General features: G+C 45.6%; 1 protein-coding gene and 1 long non-coding RNA gene across 2 annotated transcripts in view; one reads left to right on the plus strand and one right to left on the minus strand.

Annotated features, from left to right (window-relative positions):
* EHD4 (EH domain containing 4) overlaps positions 1-22,584 on the minus strand; it is a 78,948-nt gene that overhangs the window by 25,764 nt on the left and 30,600 nt on the right. The window lies entirely within an intron of this gene.
* LOC130540860 (uncharacterized) lies at positions 34-9,850 on the plus strand. Its single transcript, XR_008954872.2, has 4 exons — positions 34-441; positions 6,645-6,731; positions 8,914-9,070; positions 9,246-9,850. It is a non-coding gene; the product is annotated as an uncharacterized LOC130540860 (long non-coding RNA).

Genomic DNA, 22,584 nt, shown 5'->3' on the forward strand with positions numbered 1-22,584 from the left:
AGTTCTCGGAATGTGGGCCAGAGTTTATTTTCATTGCTGTCAGCAGCCAGTTTAGGTCAGAGGAATATCAAAGACCTACTGACAGGGTCACACATAGTCAAGGTTTCACTCTGAGTTCTGTCCCTGAAAGGCCAGAACAAACTGCCTCCTAGGGTAACACTAAGTGCTACTGTCATTTGAGACAGACGTGTGCACAGACAGCCCTAGCTCACAGGATTGTAGGTCCTCAGCGGATGAATGAACTGGCTGTTTGCTGGGTGCCGGGAAGATGCTTTGGAGCCACCCATAGATGGACCTGCATGGGGACTTGCTTTTCCAGGAGAGATGATTGATTCACCATGCTGACCTGACCACTCTCCCACGTGGTCTTCCTAGTGATCAGATGGGGTATCTGAAGGTTCAGAAACAGATCAAAGAAAATGCTGTGCACATGGAGTGAATGTGAGTTGCTTTTGCTGAATACCCTTCCTGTTAGGTCAGGAGGTATCCTTTATGGGTTGTGGAGGCTGAAGGTGTGGCAGAGAGTCCCTCGCCCCATTCCTTAGCAAGCTGGGGCATAAGCATGTGATCTAGAGTTAGACATTCACTTCCTTCCACCAGAGAGGAGTGCTGAATCTTGGGGAAATGACACGAAGACACAGTGAAAATAAGAATTTACTCATGGTGGTGGCGGCTTCCTAACTCTTTTCTAAGCCTAGTTCTCCAACTTTCCCATTAATCCTGTGAAAAATTCTCCAAAACATTTTCTTTTCTGCTTAAATTAGTTAGAATCAGCTTCTTTGGTTTGCTATTGAAAGTGATGATAAGGCTGGGCACGGTGGCTAATGCCTGTAATTCCAGCACTCTGGGAGGCAGAGGCGGGAGGATTGTTTGAGGCTAGGAGTTTGAAACCACCTGGCAATATGGTGAGACCCTGTCTCTACAAAAAATAAAAACAAATTAACTGGGCGTGGTGGCGTATGCATGTGGGCTCAGCTACTTGGGAGGCTGAGGCAGGAAGATCACTTGAGGCCAGGAGTTTGAGGCAGTGAGCCATGGACACACCACTATACTCCAGCCTGGGTGAGAGAGTGAGACCCTGTCACAAAAACAAAACAAAACAAAACAAACAAAACCACAATTGGTAAACAATCCTCCCCTCACCCCCATTGAAGATTTCGGAATACCTCTTACTGTCGGTTCCGAAAGAAACCTGCCACCCAAACTGAAACACAGCTGATGCCACTAGCTGCGCTCGCGCCAACCCTGCCGTGCTTGTGCCAACCCAGCCGTGCAGATGCAGTCTCTCTTCCTCCCAGGGCCGCCTGGGTTGAATGGTTACCTTTGATTGCAACACTTGTGTTTAAACTTTAATTTAAATTTGAGTTCCTAACAGTTAATTTAAGTATCTTTAAAAAAGATGCCATTTCAATGCTATAGTGAAATCAAAAGTTATTAGGAACAGAGCTGCCAGATTTAAGTTTACTATAAGTGACGCCAATACTCATGTCTGGAGGAACAGGTACGTATCCATATTTTCTTGTGTTAAAGCAACAATGAGAGCTTAATACAGTTTGAGAAGTACAGGTAGGCAGAGCTGTGTTTGTTCTGTCCCTGAGCAGGTGTAAGAGGACGGTCTGTCACACATCAGGCAACACAATCAAAGGAGTAGAAATCACCGTGTCCAAAAGAAAGCAAGGAATGATCAAAGCTGGGAGAGGTTGGTCTGCTTACCACCTCCCCCTACAAAGTTAGGATTATTTTGCTACTTTAAGCATTTTAAGTGTACTGCACAGTGGCATTAAATAAGTCACATTGTTATACAACCACCACCACCATCCAACTGAAACTCTGAACCCATTAAGCACTAATTCTCCCCTCCTCTCTCTAGCCCCTGGCGACCACCATTCTACTTTTTGTCTCTATGAATTTGACTACTCTAGGTACTTCAGAGAAGTGTCCTTTTGTGCCCGGCTTCTTTCACTCAGCACAACGTCCTCAGGGTCCATCTGTGGTGTAGCATGTGTCAGAGTCTCTCCCTCCTCCTAAGGCTGAATAGGTCTGCTTGATTCTTGTGTCATGAAGGACTCAGGCGGCAAATACCTAGCTACCCAAAAATCCCAGCGGATCTAACTCCCAACATGTCATTTAGTCTGCCTGCTAAAGGAAAACGGTGATTCAGAAGGACCTAGAGACCACGGATCCTCAAAGCCTGTTCCTGTGTTGGAATGAAATAAGGGGCTTGCTAAAGTTTAGACTCCTAGGCCCCTCCCCAGAACCACTGAATCAGAATCCCTGGGGCTGAGCCTGGTGATCTGCACTTGGAAGCTCCCCAGGTGATTGCAATGCATGGTGCAGTTTGAGGATCACTGTCTAGACTGAATACCAGGGTGGGGAAATTGTACAGATAGGTTTATGTTCCCGTTGGTTAGCAAGCAACAAAGCAAATCAAATACATTTAAAGTAGTATTAGTTCCTTTTATTCCAAAAAGTTACCAATAGATGTTTAGGTGGTGCATCACAGGTCGAGGAAACAGAACTGAAACATGCTTATTTGAAGACAGATTTTAAAACTCACCCAAGCTCCCTGCTTTTGCCCATGCTGGGCTATGGCCCTGGCGAACCCTTCCTCTATGGTCTAGACTGAGCCTAGAAAGCCAGCCCAAACCCTAGTCATTCTTCAAAATATCTGGGCCAACTTTGATTAAGTTAGACATTACTTAACATTAAGCTCCAGTTTTTTTCACCTGTAAGATCAGGTTGTTGAGTGATTACCTGAGAAAATGCTTTTATCCATAAGGCATTGAGACTTTGTTAACTTTCAGCAAATTTGAGCTGTGGTTACTCTGGTTTCCTCAACTGCTCCCCATCCTGAGTTCCCTTGCCTGTGCTGCCTGTGGCACCACTTCACATAGGGTATTAAAATCAGAGGGATGGGCTGGTCTCTTTCATTAGATTATATATTCTCTAACCATAGGAACCGTGTCTTCATCATGGTCACACAAGATAGTAGCGGACAATGTGGGCCTTGGACCCAGACTGCCTGGGACCTTCCTGGCTCCATCACTTACTAGTTCTGTGACCTTGGGCAAATTACTTCACCTCTCTGTGCCTCGTTTCCTCATCTGTAATAACAGTGTCCTGGGGCTACCCTAGGGCTGATAATAGTATCCACAGGCCTCAGGAGCTGCAGAGTTAATATACGTGAAGCATTTAGAATCACCTTGGCACCTAGAAAGCTGTCCAAAACGCTATCTACTGGTTATTTAAAAAATCTTTGTATCCAGTGCCTGGCATACAGGGGGGATGCAAGAAATATTTGTGAGAGAAGCACAGTCTGCAGTTATAGAAGGAAATAAAATTATTTAGGGTGAAGGTGACAGTGCATTGATGCTTGAGCCAAGTGAGAGAATCAGTGCTCAGAAGTAGATAACAGAAGACACCAAGGGAACAAAAACACTGCTCATATGCGATCAATAGAGCAGCAGACTCACAGAAGCCCAGTGGCCTTCCTTTTCTACCAGCAGGTCTTAAAGATTCCAGCTTGCTCCTAAATTGAATCTATGATTTTAATCACAGACACTCCCCAGCTCAGGAAAGTCCTATACATACCCACCCTGGCTGGGATAACGCAGGGCACACATTTGTACCCAGAAGGATGAGAATAATGCATTTTTCCAAAGGTTCTATTAGAGGGTGGTTAGGTTCCCAGGAACACTAGAGATTAGCTACACTGTGCTAAGTAGGCCTGTGAAAGAAGCGATCACTTAGAACAAGGTTGAAAACCAGTGGGCCTCAGAATGAATGTGGTGCTCAGCTGCTGTTTTGTTTGGTCTGCATAGCAGTTTGTTTGTTTGTTTTAAGACAGGGTCTCACTCTGTCATGTGGGCTGGAGTGCAGTGGGGTGATTATGGCTCACTGCAGCCTTGACCCCCCTGGCTTAAGCAATTCTCCTGCCTCAGCCTCCCAAGTAGCTGGGATCACAGGTGTGCGTCACCATGCCTGGCTAATTTTTAAAAAAATTTTTATAGAGATGGGTCTCACTATGTTGCCCAGGCTGGTCTCAAACTCCTGGGCTCAGGTGATCCTCCTGCCTCGGCCTCCCAAAGGGCTGGGATTACAGGTGTGAGCCACCGTGCCTGGCCTATATAGTGTTTTTAAAATTCTGAGTGGACTGTGTTTGGTCTGGACGTGCACCGTTCAGTTCTTACAGACAGTCCAGTTCATAGATGCATCCACCTGGTGCCCAGTGCTGGGTAGAGACACAACAGCTCGGACTCAGCCTTTGAGACCAAGCTCTGTGTCCTCTGAGAAGCAGCCCCTGCTCTCCTGGGCTCCTATAGGAGTCCTACAACCCCGCTGTAAGGGTGGGCCTTCTTACCTGCTGGTCACAGCACAGAACAGTGCTGACCAGGAGAAGGTCTCAGTCAATGCTTCTGAAAGGACTGAATGTTTTTTGTGAAAAAATCTGTTCAAAATTCCCAACATTGGCTTTAAACAATCTTTTGGAATACATCTCTCTGGACATTGAGAGTACACTGAACATCTTAGAATTTTACGAGACACTTCAAAGACAAAAGTAAAAAAATGGATTGGTGAGTAATTATGGAGTGTCTAGGATGTGGTTGGAACTGTCACTGAGGGACACATTTCTTTTTTTTGAGATGGAGTCTGGCTCTGTCACCCAGGCTGAAGTGTAGTGGTGCAATCTCGGCTCATTGCAAGCTCCTCCTCCCGGGTTCATGCCATTCTCCTGCCTCAGCCTCCCGAGTAGCTGGGACTACAGGTGCCCGCCACCACACCCGGCTAATTTTTTTTTTTTTTTTGTATTTTCAGTAGAGATGGGGTTTCACTGTGTTAGCCAGGATGGTCTCGATCTCCTGACCTCATGATTTACCCGCCTCGGCCTCCCAAGGTGCTGGGATTACAGGCGTGAGCCACTGCGCCTGGCCTGAGGGACACACTTCTGTAAGCCCCAAACTAGAAGCAATCTCAATGTCCCTCAACGGGACGGGATGGATACACAGTGGCACTATTCAGTGGAATACTACTCAGCCGTGAAGAGGAATGAACTGCTGACCTGTGCATGGCTGAACCTCAGACACATTATGCTGAGTGAAAGAAGCCAGACACCAGAGAGTGCTTTCTGGGGGATTCCATTCCTACGAGATTTCAGAAGAGGCAAAGCTAAACTATAGTGACAGAAAGCAGGCAGTGGCTGCCTGTGACAGGAGCCCGGCTGGTGAGTGGAACAGACAAACAGGGAGCGTCTCAGGGTGATGGAAAGTTTCTATATCTTGATGATGGCCATAGTCACACGAGTATGCAAATATGTCAAATTCACCAAACTGTACAATTAGATAGAATAGATGCATTTTTCACGCCTGTAATCCCAGCATTTTGGGAGGTCAAGGCAAGTGGATCGCGTGAGGTCAGGAGTTCGAGACCAGCCTGGCCAACTTGGCGAAACCCTGTCTCTACTAAAAATACAAAAATTAGCCAGGCTAATTTTTGGCAGATACCTGTAATCCCAGCTACTTGGGAGGCTGAGGCAGGAGAATCGCTTCAACCCAAGAGGCGGAGGCTGCAGTGAGCCGAGACTGTGCCGCTGTACTCCAGCCTGGGTGACAGAGAGGGACTCCATCTCAAAAAAAAAAAAGGTGCATTTAATCATATGTTATACTTCAACAAAATTGACTTAAAAAGCAAAAGTAAATAGGAAGAAAAGAAAGAAAAATCCCAAGGCTGCTAAACTTGTTTAAAGATACACATCTCCACAAACTGCTGAATGGACCAGGAAGTTGAAATCTGTTCATCAAGGGGCTACATACCTAAGCTGGCTGTATATGGAGGTGAATGAAGCTATAGTAGAAGCCTTAAGCTTTAGAGGAAATCGGCCTTAAGAACCACTCGAAGCGGCTAACCTGCATCCTGCTTTCTGGCCAAGGTGATGAAAACCTCTCATGGTGACAGAACAGGAGTGAGAATGCTCCAAGTTTGTGAGAATTGGTTTCAGCTAGGCACAATGCAACGTGGCCTGGGGCATGGAACGATCTGGACCTATGTGTGTTTGCACGTATGAGTGTGTGTTGTGGGCGCAGGACTCAACATAATCATAGAACCATCCCACGGCGCTCAGTATATTTTCAACACTTATTCATGCAATTAATAGAAATTTCAATTATTTAAGACCTTCCAGTGAAACTTGTATTAGTCTGGAACAAAAAAGAGATGTAATCAGTCCAGTTGTTTCAAAATATAGTTTCTTTCTTTGCCAAAGGACCCAAAAGCTACACAGCTTGGGGAACTAGGAGAAAGAATTTGTCCTGCGGAAGATCCCAGATTGGCATTCCTGGCTCCATGTTCTGGGAACAAAAGGAGGGGGCAGGAAGGAAGGAGCCCCTTCTACCCAATCAAGGGCTTCCCGTCACAGCCCCTGTGGAAACTGTGGTCCTCCATCCTGGCCAGAGAAAGAGCCACCAGGAAATGGCATAAGGGGTTAGAACAGTTGCTCCCTGGCTCAGGTAAATATAGCACGGGGGTCCCTGAGGAAGCAAATTTGGCAGTCTATTTTTAATAGAACAAGAGAAAAATAATGCTTACATTTCTTTTCAGAGCCAAGTTTCTAATTATGAGTTTTAAACAAGATGTGTGTCTATGGCCAGGCGTGGTGGCTCAGACCTGTAATCCCAGCACTTTGGGAGGCCAAGGCAAGAGGATTACTTGAGCTCAGGAGTTTGAGACCAGCCTGGGTGAGTGAGGCCCTGTCTCTACTTAAATAAAAAAAACAAAGAAAGATGTGTGTTAATGAAAGGATGCAAGGCAATGGAAGGCAGGCAGAAATGCAGCCGAGCTCCCCCTGCCATGTCCCTCCTCCCACTCCTGGGGTGGGCAGGGCCACTTGCCCGTGGTGGTGACGGAACACTGCCTAAAACTGCTCAAACCTCTCCTCTTTTCGAGGCCCTGCCCGCCCCTCCCAGAGTTAGCAGCTCCAGTTCCATGTGGGCATTCCTACCCCTGACCCCAGCACTTTCTGTGTGGCTCTGTCTGTGCAACCCCAGGCTCTCCTGGCTGCATGTTCACCTTTGTGTCCCTCCAGCACCCGTGCAGTGAGCATCCAGCACGAGGCAGGCACCAAGAGTTCCTTCTTGTCCCCAGGTTCCATCCTCACTAATCCAGCCCTCAGACGATCCCCATCCCTTCTTAGAACTCAGAGATTATCTCCAAAACTGTGAGTGTCCCTGATTATGTCTAGAACAAATGTTTCCAGAACAAATTCTCCATGACTAGCCTCTGCCTCAATTCTCAACCTTTGCTCAGTCTCTTACTAAGCCCCACCCTCTCCACTGCACAAACCACACTGGGCTCTGCTGTTCCGCAGCAGCATCCTGTACTTCCCTGTCTCCACACCCTTGCTCAGGCTTTTCTTTCTGTCTGGAATGCCCTTTCCTCTTCTCCAACTACAGCCACTTATCCCTCTGGGGAACTTTCCTCCAGGTGGCCTTCCCCCACCCAGTGGAACAGAACCGCCTTTCCTGTTTCCTCCTGATGGGGTCTGTAGCAGCCTGAGAGCAGGGCCAAGTCTTCACTGTGTCTGTAACCCAAAGGCCCACTGCAGATGCCTTACACTATCAAATCAGGTTCCCAGGGATAGAGTCTTATAGCTTTAATGAATTTCCTTCATAGCACTTATACTCTGAAATGGTATACACATTTGCTGACTATAAGACAGAAATTCTGAGGGCAGAGACTCCACTCCTTATTCTATTCACCACTATACACCCAGGAATTACTACTGAACACAGTAGGTGTTCAATACATTTGGTTTATTCCTCCAAAAATTAAAAATGGAACTATCATATCATCCAGCAATCCCACTTTGGGTATTTGTCCAAAAGAACTGAAATCAGGACTTTGAAGAGATATCTGCACACCCATGTTCACTGCAGCATTATTGGCATCATTTCTTTATCCATTCATTCACTGATGGATGCTTAATGGCAACAGCCAAGATGTAGAAATAAGAAAAGCATCTATCAGTGAATGAATGGATAGAGAAAATGTGGTGTACACATCCAATGGAATACTATTCAGCCTTAAAAAAAATTCTGCAATATGCAACAACATGGATGGCCCTTGAGGAAAAAAACAGGCTAAGTGAAATCAGCCCATCACAGAAGGACAAACATACATAATTCTACTTGTATAAGATATGTAAAATAGTCAAACACACAAAATCAGAGAGGGGAACCATGACTGCCAGAGGCTGTGGGGAGAAGGAAATGGGGCTTTGCTAATCAACCAGCATAAAATTTCAGTTAGGCAAGATGAATAAGTTCTAGAGATCTGCGGAACCACACTGTGCCTATAGCCACATTGTGCTTGTAATGGATACTTAAAAATGCGTAAAGAGGGTAGATTTTGTTAAGTGTTCTTATCACAGTAAAATACAGTAAAATTGGTTTAATCAAGTGAATTCACTTGAACAAGAAATGTAACTGATTTTTAGCAATCTGGCAGGTTTAGTTGCTTAAATAGTGGTATGCGTTTCTAAAAAAGGGTTGTTACTAACTAGGGGAAGTGTAAATCATCTCAAAGTAAACATCAACTATCTGGGATCGCTCAGGTATTATAAATACACTTCGAAAAGAGTCCCTTTAGTTAATAATAACAGCCACTTCAGGGCAAGGAGTCTCTGCATTGTTTCCAGGCTGAGTTTACTTTGCAACTAGAAAAGTCTGCTTCTGAAAATGTCTTCTGAAAATGTCATTGTGGCAGAGAGCAAAATGATAGCTATAAATCAACAACTGCAGCAAATATTTACTTAGCTCTTACTACATTCCTGCACTGCCCTGTGAGCTCCATATCACTACAATCTTGTAATCCTTGCAACAATCCCATGAAGTAGGTACTTTTATTACCCCCATTTTACAGAGGAGGAAAAAAGACTCAGAGAGGTTAAGTATCCGACCCAAGGCACACAGCTGTTTCTCAGGGCAGCCCGGATTCAAACCCAGGGACTCGGATCCTAGAGCCTGTGCTTTCACCCACTGCGCTGCACCATATGTGTACCAGGATGGTAGAATCAGAGGTGAGTGTACTTTATTCTCTCCTTTTTGATTTGTGGTTTCCTAAGTGTTCTACAATGAATATATATTATTTTTATATCAAGAAAACAAATATGCATATTGTAAAAATTATTGGCCTACTTGCATTATTATTGAGGAGGTTGTTCTTTTTCTTCTACAATGGCGCTTTTGGTGAAGGTCTGGATTCCAGCACTTTCCTGCCAAAGGCTATGCTGGGTGTGCCGAGCACCACCCTGAGGGGGAAGCAGTATCTCAGCAACTACACCCCCGAGGAAGAGGCAGTCCCTAATCAGCGGGAGCAATGGGAACTGCTGATGACAAAATAAGCCACAGAATGAATGGCTCTGCTCCACTGGCCTTCTCTCCTCCCTGCCCCCTTTTCCCCAGCTGACCAGATGCAGGGCAGTGGCAGGGAGGGGCTGATACCAAACCCGGTCTGGGAGACTGCCCGGAGGGAACACAGGTTCCCAAGCTCCTTTTGGAGAGGCTGTATGTGAGTTCACCTCGAACCTTTCAGCTGGTAACGGCCACCTCTTGGAGAATGTAACTGGTTACCAGAAAACCCCAGAGGTTGTTTCCCAGTACCTAGCCTGAAGTGGGTGTGGCCACAGAACCTACCAAAATTTAAATAAAAGCAAGAACTAGGCGTGTCCAGGGATGGCGTTGTGCTGTTTATCCGCTCTCTGCTCTTCCCACTCCTCCTTCCTTTGGGATTTTGCCCAAGACTCTGTAAAATAATTTTTCTGTGCCTGTTTCCTCATAAAATAAACAAGCTAACCTCACAGCCTGTCCCTCCTTCCTCTGGGGGATGTGTGACAATAACAGATGGGTGAGCCACATGTCCCTGAAGGCCCCTCCAGGGCAAGGGCGGGAGAGCCCCACATCACAGGTTCGTGCCACGCCACAGACATGGGAACAGAGGAAGGTTCCACGCCAATACTCGGCCCAGTGAACGCTGCTGCTTCTGGGCATGTGACCAAGTGAAAGGGAAAATTGGGTTTCGCATCTCACTTTCCATTTCAGATTAAATACCAGATGAAGAAGCAGGCCCATTTAAAGAAGGCTGAGCCCTGGAGAAAGACAGCAACATGGTATTATCAGTCATTTTAGGCTCTTTGCTGGAGAGGGAAGTTGGTAAAAAACCTACCAAGAAAATCCTGTAAGTCCTGGAGCCTGGCTTAACAATTTCATTCTGCTGGGCCTCAGTTTCTATACCTGTGAGTCAGATGATCAAAAAGGATTCTTTCTAGATCTTAAATTTTAGCTATATAGGATGGTTCCAAACAGTAAACTTCTTTGAAATAAAAAGCCAGATTCCCAGGAAAATCGATTTAGCTCAGCGTCTGTATAGTACAGACACGAACTAGTTACAGTGCCAGCCTAAGATGACCCTTCAGATGGCTACAGTAGACCCTTCAGATGGCTACAGGAATACTGAATGAACAACTCTAAACGACACAATTATCAAACAGTAAGTTTCATTTTATTACATCCCTTCTACTGGATTCATGTGCTATAGCATTTGGGCCAATTTGAAGGTCCTTGAATGTTTCTATAGGTGTCATTAGTTGCCCCAAAGTTTAACTTATTGTCATCCAATTCCAAACAACTCTATACTGAAAGAAACTATCCGAGGAAGGGTTGTGGAATGTATGACTTCCAAGGATGCTTAAGAAGTCACCCCGTCTAACCTTCTGATATTATTATATATTAGGATGAACAGATCCAGGAATCCCGAGTCACGCACATGGAAATTGTCCATTCCTCATTTTTCAAGTGGGCTTTGTGTATAAGTCAGGCTAGAAAGTCTCATACAATATGTCTATAAATCAGACGGAGTTGGCGTGGCAAACATTACTTGCACTGAATTTTCTTGAGGCAAAATGCCAACAGACTCCACCCAAATGTGATGAGGTCAAACATTTATAAACAAGGCTTTGACCGTGACAATGCATCTTGTCATTCTGTGGTTCAGAAGGGCAAAGGTAATGTTTCTTCAGGTTACAGTTTTCTAAAGAGAAATGTTAAACCAAGGGGATGACAACTGGGGTCATAAAGGGCTAGAAAGCAACTTCTGACCTGAAGACCCCACCCCTCGCCCTGCCCTGTTCCTCTTTTCAAACATCTTGGCATTGCACAAGTGTCCTGCATGCCTGTGGACAACAGCTGGCACTGCAGACCAGCTCTAGCAATTAAGTTATCAGCTAACCAGCTCCTCAAGCCAAACTATTACTCAGAGACAGTTATTTCTGGGCTTATGTCACAGATGGAAAGAAAGACCCAGTCAGTGGGAACCATGGGAATCCACACGGGGCTCCTTATAAAAAAATGACTCACTGATTTTGCTAAAAGTAGCCCATGTAGTTACCAACAGTATTTCAAAATAGTCAAATACCTCCAGAAAAGGAAATACTTTAAAAAGGTATACATGAAAAGATGCTCAACCACACTAACCATGAGGAATGAAAATTAGAATCATAATGAGATGGTGGGCATGTAAACAGGCATGCCTTCTACAGTGGCATTTTTGGCACCAGCTAACATAATAAAAAGACCGCAGTTCCTTTTGATTCCAAAATTCCACTTCTAGGAATGCATCTTAGAGTTACATCTGCACATTTTTTGGATTAGTCTCTATTTCATTTATTTTTTTACATTGATAAAGAAAAATTGTATATATTTATCATGTCCAACATGTTGTTTTGAAATATGTATACACTGAGGCCGGGTGCAGTGGCTCATGCCTGCAATCCCACCACTTTGGGAGGCTGAGGCAGGTTAATCACTTGAGCCTAGGAGTTTGAGACCAGCCTGGGCAACAAGGTGAAACCCCATCTCTACAAAAAATGCAAAACATTAGCTGGGCATGGTGGTGCATGCCTATAGTCCCAGCTACTCAGGAGGCTGAGGTGGCAGGATCACTTGAACCCAGGAGGTCAAGGCTGCAGTGAGCTGTGATCGTGCCACTGCACTTCAGCCTGGGTGACGGAGCTTCGAGATCCTGTCTCAAAATAAAATAAAACATAAAATAAAGTAAAATTAAATTAAAATAAAACAAAATTAAATATGCATTCATTGTGAAATGACTAAATTGACAATGCAATTAGCATATGCATTACTTAACATACTTGTTTTGTTGTGGTAAGAACACTTAAAATCTACTCAGCAATTTCTTTTTTTTTTTTGAGACGAAGTCTAGCTCTGTCACCCAGGCTGGAATGCAGTGGCGCAATCTTGGCTCACTGCAACCTCCACCTCCCAGGTTCAAGTGATTCTCCTGCCTCAGCCTCCTGAGTAGCTGGGATTACAGGCTCACGCCACCACGCCTGGCTAATTTTTGTATTTTTAGTAGAGACAGGGTTTCACCATGTTGGTCAGGCTGGTCTCGAACTCCTGACCTCGTGATCCACCCACCTCAGCCTCCCAAAGTGCTGGGATTACAGGCGTGAGCCGCCACGCCCAGCCAGCAATTTCTTTTTTTTTTAAAGCTCCTCCCTTTTCAGCAATTTTCAAGATATATTTGCACGTTATCGTGCCAACTGTATACACTTGCACTGTACATGCTAAACTGTGTAAATCCACTGTGGCACTGTTTGTAACGGCAAAAGATTAGGAACAGCCTGAATGTCACCCACCAAAAGGATGGCACCTATTAATTCTGGTCTATCTATATGATGGACTGCGGGAGGCAGCTCCAAAGTACAGACATGGACAAGCTCCAAGATTTACTATAAGTGGGAAAATCAAGACACAGGGCAGTGGAGCGAATCCCGCCAGGGCTCCACGTGAGTAGGTGGGTGAGCTGGGAGAAGCCCCAGGGTCTGCAGACAGGGTCTGCTCTGGGAGAGGAACTGGGGGATATAGGTGGTACAGACATTCTTCACTATCTTTTTGTAGCCTTTTGTCCCAAGCACATACACACCTACCCACCGCAGGGTGCTTCAGAAAGGTGAAACGCTGCATACATGGTCTGATTTGTGCTTTGCATCTCGATTTGGATTCCAACGGGAGGCAATTTTGAGAAAGAGACTAAGATTACAGGTGAATGGAGGTTTCTTGAGGAAACTGCATCAGGGCATGTGTGAGAAATATCCCTAGATACAAGAAAGAGGATTATGGCAAAAAGAATTGGAGGAGTGCCAGAAGCCGGGCCCCTCAGCCACACCCGGGAACACTGCTCCCGGGTCATTCTCTTCAGCAGGTTTCCCACCTCCAGCCCTTGTCTGCACTCTCGTGGCTTTCCATAGTTCTACGGTCAGGCCCAAATACTTCACGCACCCTCACCGCCCCTGTTTGGATCTCTGGAAGAGCAAGGCCCTTGTCTGAGTCCCAGGACTCGGCCATCCTCTGCCCTCCCCTGGGAAATGCTGAGCGCTTGGCCGAGCGGGCCCTCTGAGCTGGGTCCGTCTATTCTGGGACCACCCCAGTTCTATAAAATGAATCATGACCGCCCCTATCACCAGTTATTAATCATGATCCATGTTAAATGGTTTACACATGTTATCTTCAAAACAACCCTGGGAAGGAAAATTCCCTCACTTTATAAAAGCGGAAAGAGGCTCACAGGGCCCCATGCTGGGATTCAAGCTCAGGTCAGCCTCCTCCAGGGCCCACAGGAGTGTGCCTGCATCTCCCCACCTCCCTCTGTCTTTCTAAGGAAAATACAGACGCTCCCTGAAAGCCTTGTTATTTTCAGCATTTCCCCAACCACAGGCTTGTTTGGATGGTTGAGATGCCTGCCTGCCTGCCGGGCACAGGTACATGAAACCTGAATTCAAGCCACACGTGTATCCTGGGGAGGACCTTTTGCTGTTTCCCTCTCACTCTGAGCTTCATAGATAACAGGAACGGCTGATATCTATGGAGCACTTAGCTATGAACACAGATCATTCAGATTCTCGTAAGATCCCACTGTACGAGAGAAAGTACCTTCCCCTCTTTTAGAGCAGGGGAAAATGAAGCTCAAAGAGGTGAAGTAACTCGCCCAGGTTGCCCAGCTGGCAAGGGAAAGAGCCGGGGACAGGGAGAAACGTGCCCGGCCAGTGTTTCTCAGCATGGATTGCCGCTGCCTCTCTTCCACCTAGAATCCTGCATTTATAATCTTTCCCTCCCACCTTCTAGGCTGGGGGTTCCCCACTGGTGCACAGTGATTAGGAGGGAGAGAAGCTTTACCACCTCTAGCAACAGGGATTGAGGCTGTGTAACAGGAATGTCCCCATAAAACCAGGGAAGGTTATTAAACGTTTCAAAGTGTACCTGAAAACTTAAAAAAAATTCCTTCTTTATTTTCCTTAGGGGTTCCTAAAAATCCTAGCTTCCGAAGTAGGCTAGGCGGGGGTGCTCCTGCAAGCAGTGAGACACAGACAGAGGACCCAGCATCAGGCCTCACACCCTCCCTGTCAGACGCCCATGAGGCCGACAGGGTCACTTGGTGACTCCTGCGGGACAGTCACCTCTGCTTCCTTCCAAAGCCCTGCCCTGGAAGGAGGCTGGTTAGTCACAGAGCCTGCCCCACCCCATCGTCTCTCTCACTCAAGTTCTCCCCTCTGTTCTCTGAGAGGGCAGCCTTCACCCTGGGGCATACAGAGATGCAGGACAAAGCCCAGGTTGGTTTCGGTAGGTTCTCCAAGTTTGCCAGCCCCTTCTTTCACTTGTTTTGGGGATGGCAGGGTATGCAGGAGGGACAGGCTCAGGCTCAGGAGTGGTGGCTCAGCCCTAACCCAGATTCCTCAAAATGGGGCCCCCTGTATCAGAACCCTCTGGACCCTGCCCAGATGCCCCTGAACCATGTGCCAGGAAGTTTTTTTGTTTTTTTTTTTTTCAAATAAATAAATGGAGTTTTGCTCTGTTACCCAGGCTGGAGTACAGTGGCACAATTATAGCTCACTGCAGCCTCAAACTACTGGGCTCAAGATTCTCTTGCCTCGGCCTCCCAAGGAGATAGGACTACGAGAACACACCACCACACCCAACTAATTTATTTTATTTTTTGTAGAGACTGGGTCTCTCTATGCTGCCCAGGCTGGTCTGGAACCTGCCCTCAAGTGATCCTCTCGACTCAGCCTCAAGTTCTAGGACTACAAGTGTGAGCCCCTCTGCCTGGCTGAAGCAGCATTTTAACAGCTCTCCAGGTGATAACTGTCTGTGGACCCTGGGGCTCACCGCGCTAGTCTTCCGAGCATCATTTGCAGCCGTGTGGACTCCAGAGCAGGAGGGGGCAGCAGGGAAAGGCTGGCCTAGAACACATATGCCACATGTATGACAGAGAAGGAAAGGTCAGCAATTGCATGACCCAAGGAAAGAGAAAAACCAGCAACCAAACATGCCCAGAGAACTGAGTGGCAGGCCCAGGGCTGTTCTTGCCCAGTACAGGAAGACCCGGACATTCCTAATAATTCTAGGTAATTAACAGAAGATTGAAAAAGACAATCCTTCAGTGGCTTCCTGGTACTCTCAGAGAAAAATCTATGCACTTCCCCAGGGCCTACAGCTCACAGCAGGTGGCGGGGGGGCCTCCTGATCTCATCACCCACCACTTCCTGGCTGCTCCCTAGCCTCTGCCTTCCCCGAACCTGCCAGGTCTCACCTACTCTCTGCCTTTGCCAATGCAGCTCCTCCTGCTGAAGAGCTCTTCCCCCAACTCTCTGCCAGGCAAACCCTCCATTCTTTATGTCCAGCCTAAATGCCACCTCCTCAGAGAGCCCTCCCTGACTGCCCACCCCTTGCTGTGGGACATGTCTTTGTTTCAATTGCATTTGTTTTGTGTTTTGGCTCCTCTATCTCCCCTAGTATATGCTTCACGAAGGCAGCCATGAGGTCTCACTGTTGCTGTGAAACCTAAGGCACCTGGCACCTGACACATAGTAGGTGCTTAAGAAATTGACCAGGGGGCACAGCAGAGTGGGGTGCACAGCAGACATTCAACATAAGAAAACCTCTTTCCCCTTTCCACTATCCTAGGAGTGAGAATGCAGGGTAGTGTGTACTCTTTTCCAAGCAAAATTATCATCAAAAATTGCTAAAGGAAAAAAATAGAAGATTTTATGTTGTTGGGGTAAAGCATCAATTACATTTTCTCATGGGGTTTGCTGCCTTCTCCGTGTGTGTGACTGGCAGCTGTATTTTGCCCTGGTTTGCATCCACGCCTCTTGTGGTTAACAGCATGCACTCTGGAACCAGACTGCCTGGTTTCAATCCCACTCAACCACTTATTGGCTATTTTGGTCATCAGCCACCTTAAAATGTAGTGGCTTAAACAATAACTTCTATTTTCTCTGGTGGTTCTGTGGGTTGACTGGGCTCAGTTGGGTTCTCACTTGGGGTCTGTCAGAAGGTGATAGTCAGACAGTGGTTGGGGCTGGAGTTACCTGACAGCTCAACTGAGCTGGTTCTGTGATGGCCCCTTTACTTACATCTCAGCTGGACCAGCCAAGGAGGCTGCCTGGGCCTCTTGGCCTCTCCTTGTGACTAGCTTGGGCTTCCCTCACAGAATGGCGGTCTCAGTCACAGTATGACAACTACTAAGAGTAGTTGGACTTTTTAGATGGCATTCGGCTTCCCACAGAATGAACACTTGAAGAGATTTAGGTGGAACCTGCAGGGCTTCTTATGACCTAGCCTTAGGAAATCATGAAGTATCACTTTTGCAGAATTCTGCTGATCAAAAGTGAGTTAGAAGGTCAATCCAGACTCATGGAGAGAAGACTCCCAAGGCACGAATGCTGGGAGGCACAGGTCTTGGCATGGTGGTGGGAGGAGGCAGTATCTTTGAAGACAAGCTACCATACTTGCTACATGATTGTCAGCAAATTTCTTAAGCTCTCTGTGCCTCAGTCTTCTCTTCTATAAAATGGGATAATTGCTCCTACCTCACAGAGCTTTTGTGAGGAGCAAATGAGTTAATAATATGTGGAAAGCACTTAACAATGCACTATGAGAGTATTAGCTATTATTATTATTACTCAAAAGAGTAAGAAGCAAATGTTTTTCTCTGATTAATCTCTGTATCCCAATGTCTGAGATATCCCGTGAAATGTTTTATATCATAAACATAAATATGAAATGCTCTATATGCAAAGTAAGTGAAGTGTCCTTCTCCCCATCAAATAAAATTTTTTGTTTTTCATGTAAAAGTCAAGGTTTCAAGTTTAGATAAAAACAGTCATTTCTCACAATCAATAATGCATTTGATGTATTAACAAAAACTCAAACTAGCTGCCGGGGCTGGCGAACGCTGTTGTGAGTCACAGTGGCGATATGCTCACATCAGGGCCGGAAGAGTAACACTTGCGGTGTGGAATTTCCCGTGGCACCAGCGGAAAAGGAGTCTGGATGCGTTTGTCAAAACTTCCCCGAAACAAAAAGAAATCAGGATTTCCTGCTAGAGGCCCAAGTGGCTAGTGATGTCCAGGACCTCACAACCCAACCTCAGACTGGCCTTAGCCCTGGCTGGAAAACAGGATCTGCCAACAAATCATCAGGGCTGGGCCCCCGCCTCCAGGGATGGACACTTTTCTGTCACTGCCAAATCCAGACAAAGCTCAGAGTCAGGTCACTGAATGCAAACTCTAAATAAAAAAATGGCTTCATGATCCACGCCTGTGGCTGCATGTTCTATTCTACAGAATTCTCCACCACGTCCTCCCATACCTCCTACCCCTCAGTATTCCATGTGGCCTTCAGGACAAATTCGAGTCTCCTGCCACGTGCGCCCACCTGCCATGGACCCATGTTCCAGCCACACGCACAGCTCCTGTTCCTCCAAGGGCCCTGAGCTCACATATCTCTCTCTGTTCTTTCACACACTCTTTCTGCTGTCTAGAAGAGATATCAACAGGAAGGGCAGCCACAGTTCTCTCTCCCTCGACTCGGTGCTAGGCAGAGGCGTGGTAAGAGTGTCATGTCTTCGTCTCACTTTGTCTGCACGCTGGCCTACAGCGCCCTGCCTTGGCTGGCTAGAGAGCTCACCCATCTCTCCAGCCAGGCTCTGATCAACAGCCTTTCAGAAGGACAGACACATAGACCAATGGAAGGGAACTGAGGGTTCTTGGTCTTTTAGGAAAAAAGACTCATTTCTTTTTTGCATATGTGTGTGTTTTCCTCTCAAATCCTTCTTGTTACCAAAGCCTGAGAGGGGAAGTCATTCTTATCTGGACATCTCTAAGTGTTCTCTCTCCTTTCCTGAGCAAGCTTCAAAATCCGGTCTTTTGTCTTCAAAGTTCAAAAGTGGATGCATTTGTACTTCCCTGATTGTGGTCTGCTGGTGCCTTTTTCATTTTTTTCTGTACCCCTCTTAGTCACAGCTTGGATGTCCAGGCCCCGTTTCCTAGCTCTGTCGATTCTTTTGAGATACGGGTTGTGTAAACCTTATCTGAAAAGGTTGGGACTGGAAGTGCTTTGGATTTCAGATTTTCTGATTGGGGAATATCTGCACATACATATATAATGAGAGATCTTGGGAAAGGGACCCAAGCCTAAACACTAAATTCATTTATGTTTCATAGACACCATACACAGATGGCCTAAAGGTAATTTTACAGAACATTTAAAATAATTTTGTGCATGAAACAAAGTTTGGATTGTGCCCCGTCACATGAGGTCAGGTGTAGAATTTTCCACTTGTGGCATCATGTCAAAAAGTTTTGGATTTTGGAGGATTTTGGATTTTGAATTTTCAGTTTCAAGATGTTCAACCTGTATTGTGTTTGAGCACCTTAGCTGTGTTGGCAGACCCTTGAAACAGCCTGTTCCTGTTTATATCACTACCCAGGCGCCTTTTTGATTCTTGAGGGCTTTCCTTAACATCTCCTTAACATTGCCTAGGAGGACTTAAAGATGTTTGTATACAGATGTTAAAATGGTAATCAGTGATTCTGAAGTTTCTGTTATTGCCTGTCATGTTATCTGAAGTGCAGTTAGATCCTCCTGGCTTCATGTACTATTACTGTCCACTGCTTTTACTAGCAGGACATTTTCTGTCCTTTTATTTTTCATTGTCTTCCCAGTTCTATTCATTGGTTTATAATGAATAGGCTGGGATTAAGAGGTGAGAGCTTAAACATCAGGAAAAGACACTCTCGAATTTTCATTTGACAGCTGTTGTTCCTGAGAGAATAAGTCGATCTGTTAGAAAATTTAGATAGAGCTTTTTCCTTCTAGAGTTCTTTAAATTTTTAAAAGGGAAAAGCTGTACTATTTTTATTACCAAAATCAAGTCTATTGAAGGCTATGCAAAACCTCGTATTCTCAAGAAACCATAGGAATAATCTGTGGTTAAAACAGCACCTTGAAAATGCCAAATGCTAAATAGATTGATAAGAATACCAGTTGCTACATTATAATTTTTCAAAGGATGTTATGATTGGAGTCAGAATCCGGAGGTTTGTACTAAGTAGCTGGGAACACACTTGTGTTCATGCTAACTCTAGAAATATATCCTAGATTATGTTTAGGTTCAGCATGGACTCAATAGTATTCTAGGAAACAGTATTTCAGCGGCCAGCATGATAAGAGGTCGAGTGGGAAGGAAAATGCTATGCGTGTGGATAAAGGTGCTCTTTCTTCTCATCACAGAGTCAAACACCTGGCTGCTATCACCAAGGACAAAGGATGTTCTGAAGAGTGAACCAACTCAGATTTACCCACACACTTCAAGAAAGCAATTTAGAAAACCGCAGGAATCCAAACATTCTTTCATTGGCTACTAAAATACAAGAAAAGAAATCAAGAAAAGTTTGTAGGACTTTTAGGAAGCTATTACTTGATCAGAATATTATTATTATAAATATATCAGAACACTTTTATCCTTGCTTGATGGGAATTCAACACTTCACGTCAGCCGGGAAAGCTACAGGTTAGTAACTAAACTAACCTAGTCTGTTGTCCCTAAAGATTTTCTGCCAATGGCCAGGCATGGTGGCTCACACCTGTAATCCCAGCACTTTGGGAGGCCGAGGCGGGCGGATCACACCTGAGATCAGGAGTTTGAGACCAGTCTGGCCAATATGGTTACCATACTGATTATCATTTTAACATTTATATACAAACATCTTTAAGTCTTCCTAGACGATGTTAAGGAAATGTTAAGGAAAGCCCTCAAGAATCAATATGGTGAAACCCCGTCACTTCTAAAAATACAAAAATTAGCCAGGCATGGTGGCAGGCACCTGTAGTCCCAGCTACTCAGGAGGCTGAGGCAGGAGAATCACTTGAACCTGCGAGGCAGAGGCTGCAGTGAGTACTCCATTGCACTCCAGCTTTGGTGACACAGCAAGACTCCGTCTCAAAAAAAAAAAAAAAAAAAAGATTTTCTGCTAACCATAATTGAACTAAGGAAAACTTGAGGGGTAAGGAGTTTCCATACGGAGTAGTATACTAAAAATTGCTCCAAAATCAATTGCCCTCATGGGTTTCATTTATACGGCTCCTAAACAGGAGGTTTAGATGACGTTTACTCCCCTGGAATGCTATGTTTTTTTTTTTTTGTTTTTTTTTTTAATAAATAGAGATGAGGTCTCACTATGTTGGCCAAGCTGGTCTTGAACTCCTGAACTCAAGGGATCCTCGTGCCTCGGCCTCCCAAAGGGCTGGGATTACAGGTGTGAGCCACCGCGCCCAGCCACTCAGTTTTTGAGGGTTAATCATCAACTGCACAAAGGGGAAAGGAGGAGCAGTGGAGGGCAGTACACAAGCGGCCACCTTTCCTCCTTCCCAGGCACAATGCCCATAAGGGAGGCAAAGACCCGCCAATAAAGTCAGTGGGGGATGCTTTAAACATCTTGTGGGGTCACAGTTTGTACCCAGTCTATTATCCCATGTTGACGTTAATTCTCGGCAAAGGTGGGGCTGTGGTCTTATGAAGCTGGTCTTACGAAGCTGGGTGTAGGTGTGAGTATACGTGAGAACGTGGCACTGTTTGCAATCGTTTGAGCTGAAGCTGTTTTACAACCGTATGCATTCTTTGGGGTTAGTGTGTTGAAAATGTCAGCTGAGTGACTTCCACCACCAGCTGCGCCCCTAACACCGTGTGACACCGGGCTTGGGAACCACGGCTGTGGCCCATCCTGCTGTCATCGCTTGTGGCTCTGGGTCCTTCCCCACCTGTTGCTGTGTCCGTCAGTGTGGCAGGGACCGCCGACTGGCTGGAACATATATGCTATTTCTGTGCATAGGATGTGAGTAAGTACATGCCACAGTTAAGTCAGACCAGGATATGAGTCAGATCATATTATAAAGTGATACAAAGAACTGATCTTCAAAGCATTCTGGAAGCATTAATCCACGTGTCAACACTATTGTAAGGGAGCTACAGTTTGAAAGACACGATTACTAAGCAAAGGAGAGACGCTGCAAGACTCAGGTGAACAGAACTGGCTAAAGGCCTACCAATGAAAACAAATGCATATGGTGGGAGCCAAAATCTGGAGGCCTTAAAATTTAGAGGTAAAAAGAAAGAGTTAGCAGGACCACATATTTCTCCAGCATATTCAGTCAGAAATGGAGAAGCAGTGAAACACGGGCAGCTCAGAATAGCTGTGGAACATGGGCCTGCTTTATTATCCATACTATCTGCAGAGCAACCTTTCTGGGGCTAAATTAATGGCCCTCAACTGACTCTTAAAAAAAAAAATTGATTGGCACTGAGGTGTAAAGATACACATAAAAAGACGACCATCCACAGCACTATTTGTAAGCATAAAAATTGATTAACAATCATGATGTCCACAAATCAGCAAAATGAACTATATTATGTCACTTTCATGGAACCCAAGTAGCTATTAAAAGGAATGAAATAATCTGAATATACTGGCATGGAATGATGTCCAAGATAGACTGTTACGAGGAAAAATCAAGGTGTAGAAAATGTGCATGGTAATCCCATTTCTATTAGAAATGTGTTTGCATATGCGCAGGAAAAAGTCTCTAAGAAGTGAGAGAAAACCATTAATTGTTAAATGTGACAGTGAGTTTTTTTTACATTCTTATTCATTGACTGAATCCTTTGCCACAAACATCTATACTTTTATAATAGAAAATAAAGCCAACAAGATATTTATGAATAGCATTAACCTGTTTTTTGTTTTTTTTTTGTTTTGTTTTTTTTCATAATTGCAAGGTTCTTGGAGGCCCGGGAAAGGTGACCTTAATGGCATTCCATAGCTGGCAAGTCCCTGACTGAAACAGTGAAGGCACAGCAGGCACCCTGGGAGGCCTCGGCTCAGCATAGCCCCGAGCTCTCTGCGGGGCCACGGAGCAGCAGAGGTGGCATTCCCAAAATGCCAAGAGAAAGGAGGGCTTATTGGCCTCGGAATCCCTTTCTTGACCCCTGTCACGGGACCCTCACTGGCCTATGTAACTGCACTTCTGCTTTGTGAGCTGCGGGGTGTTCACTGCCTTGTCATAACCTGCGACCGTGACCCCACACAGGCTTCTGCTCAACCCTGGCATGCCCAGACTTCTCAGCACGGTGCTACCGACTTGCTGTTCAAGGGGTTGTGAAGAGTTCTCAGCCAGAAGT

The sequence above is a fragment of the Pan paniscus genome, chromosome 16 (genome assembly GCF_029289425.2).
Source record: "Pan paniscus chromosome 16, NHGRI_mPanPan1-v2.0_pri, whole genome shotgun sequence".
In the NCBI taxonomy this organism is placed as follows: Eukaryota; Metazoa; Chordata; class Mammalia; order Primates; family Hominidae; genus Pan; species Pan paniscus.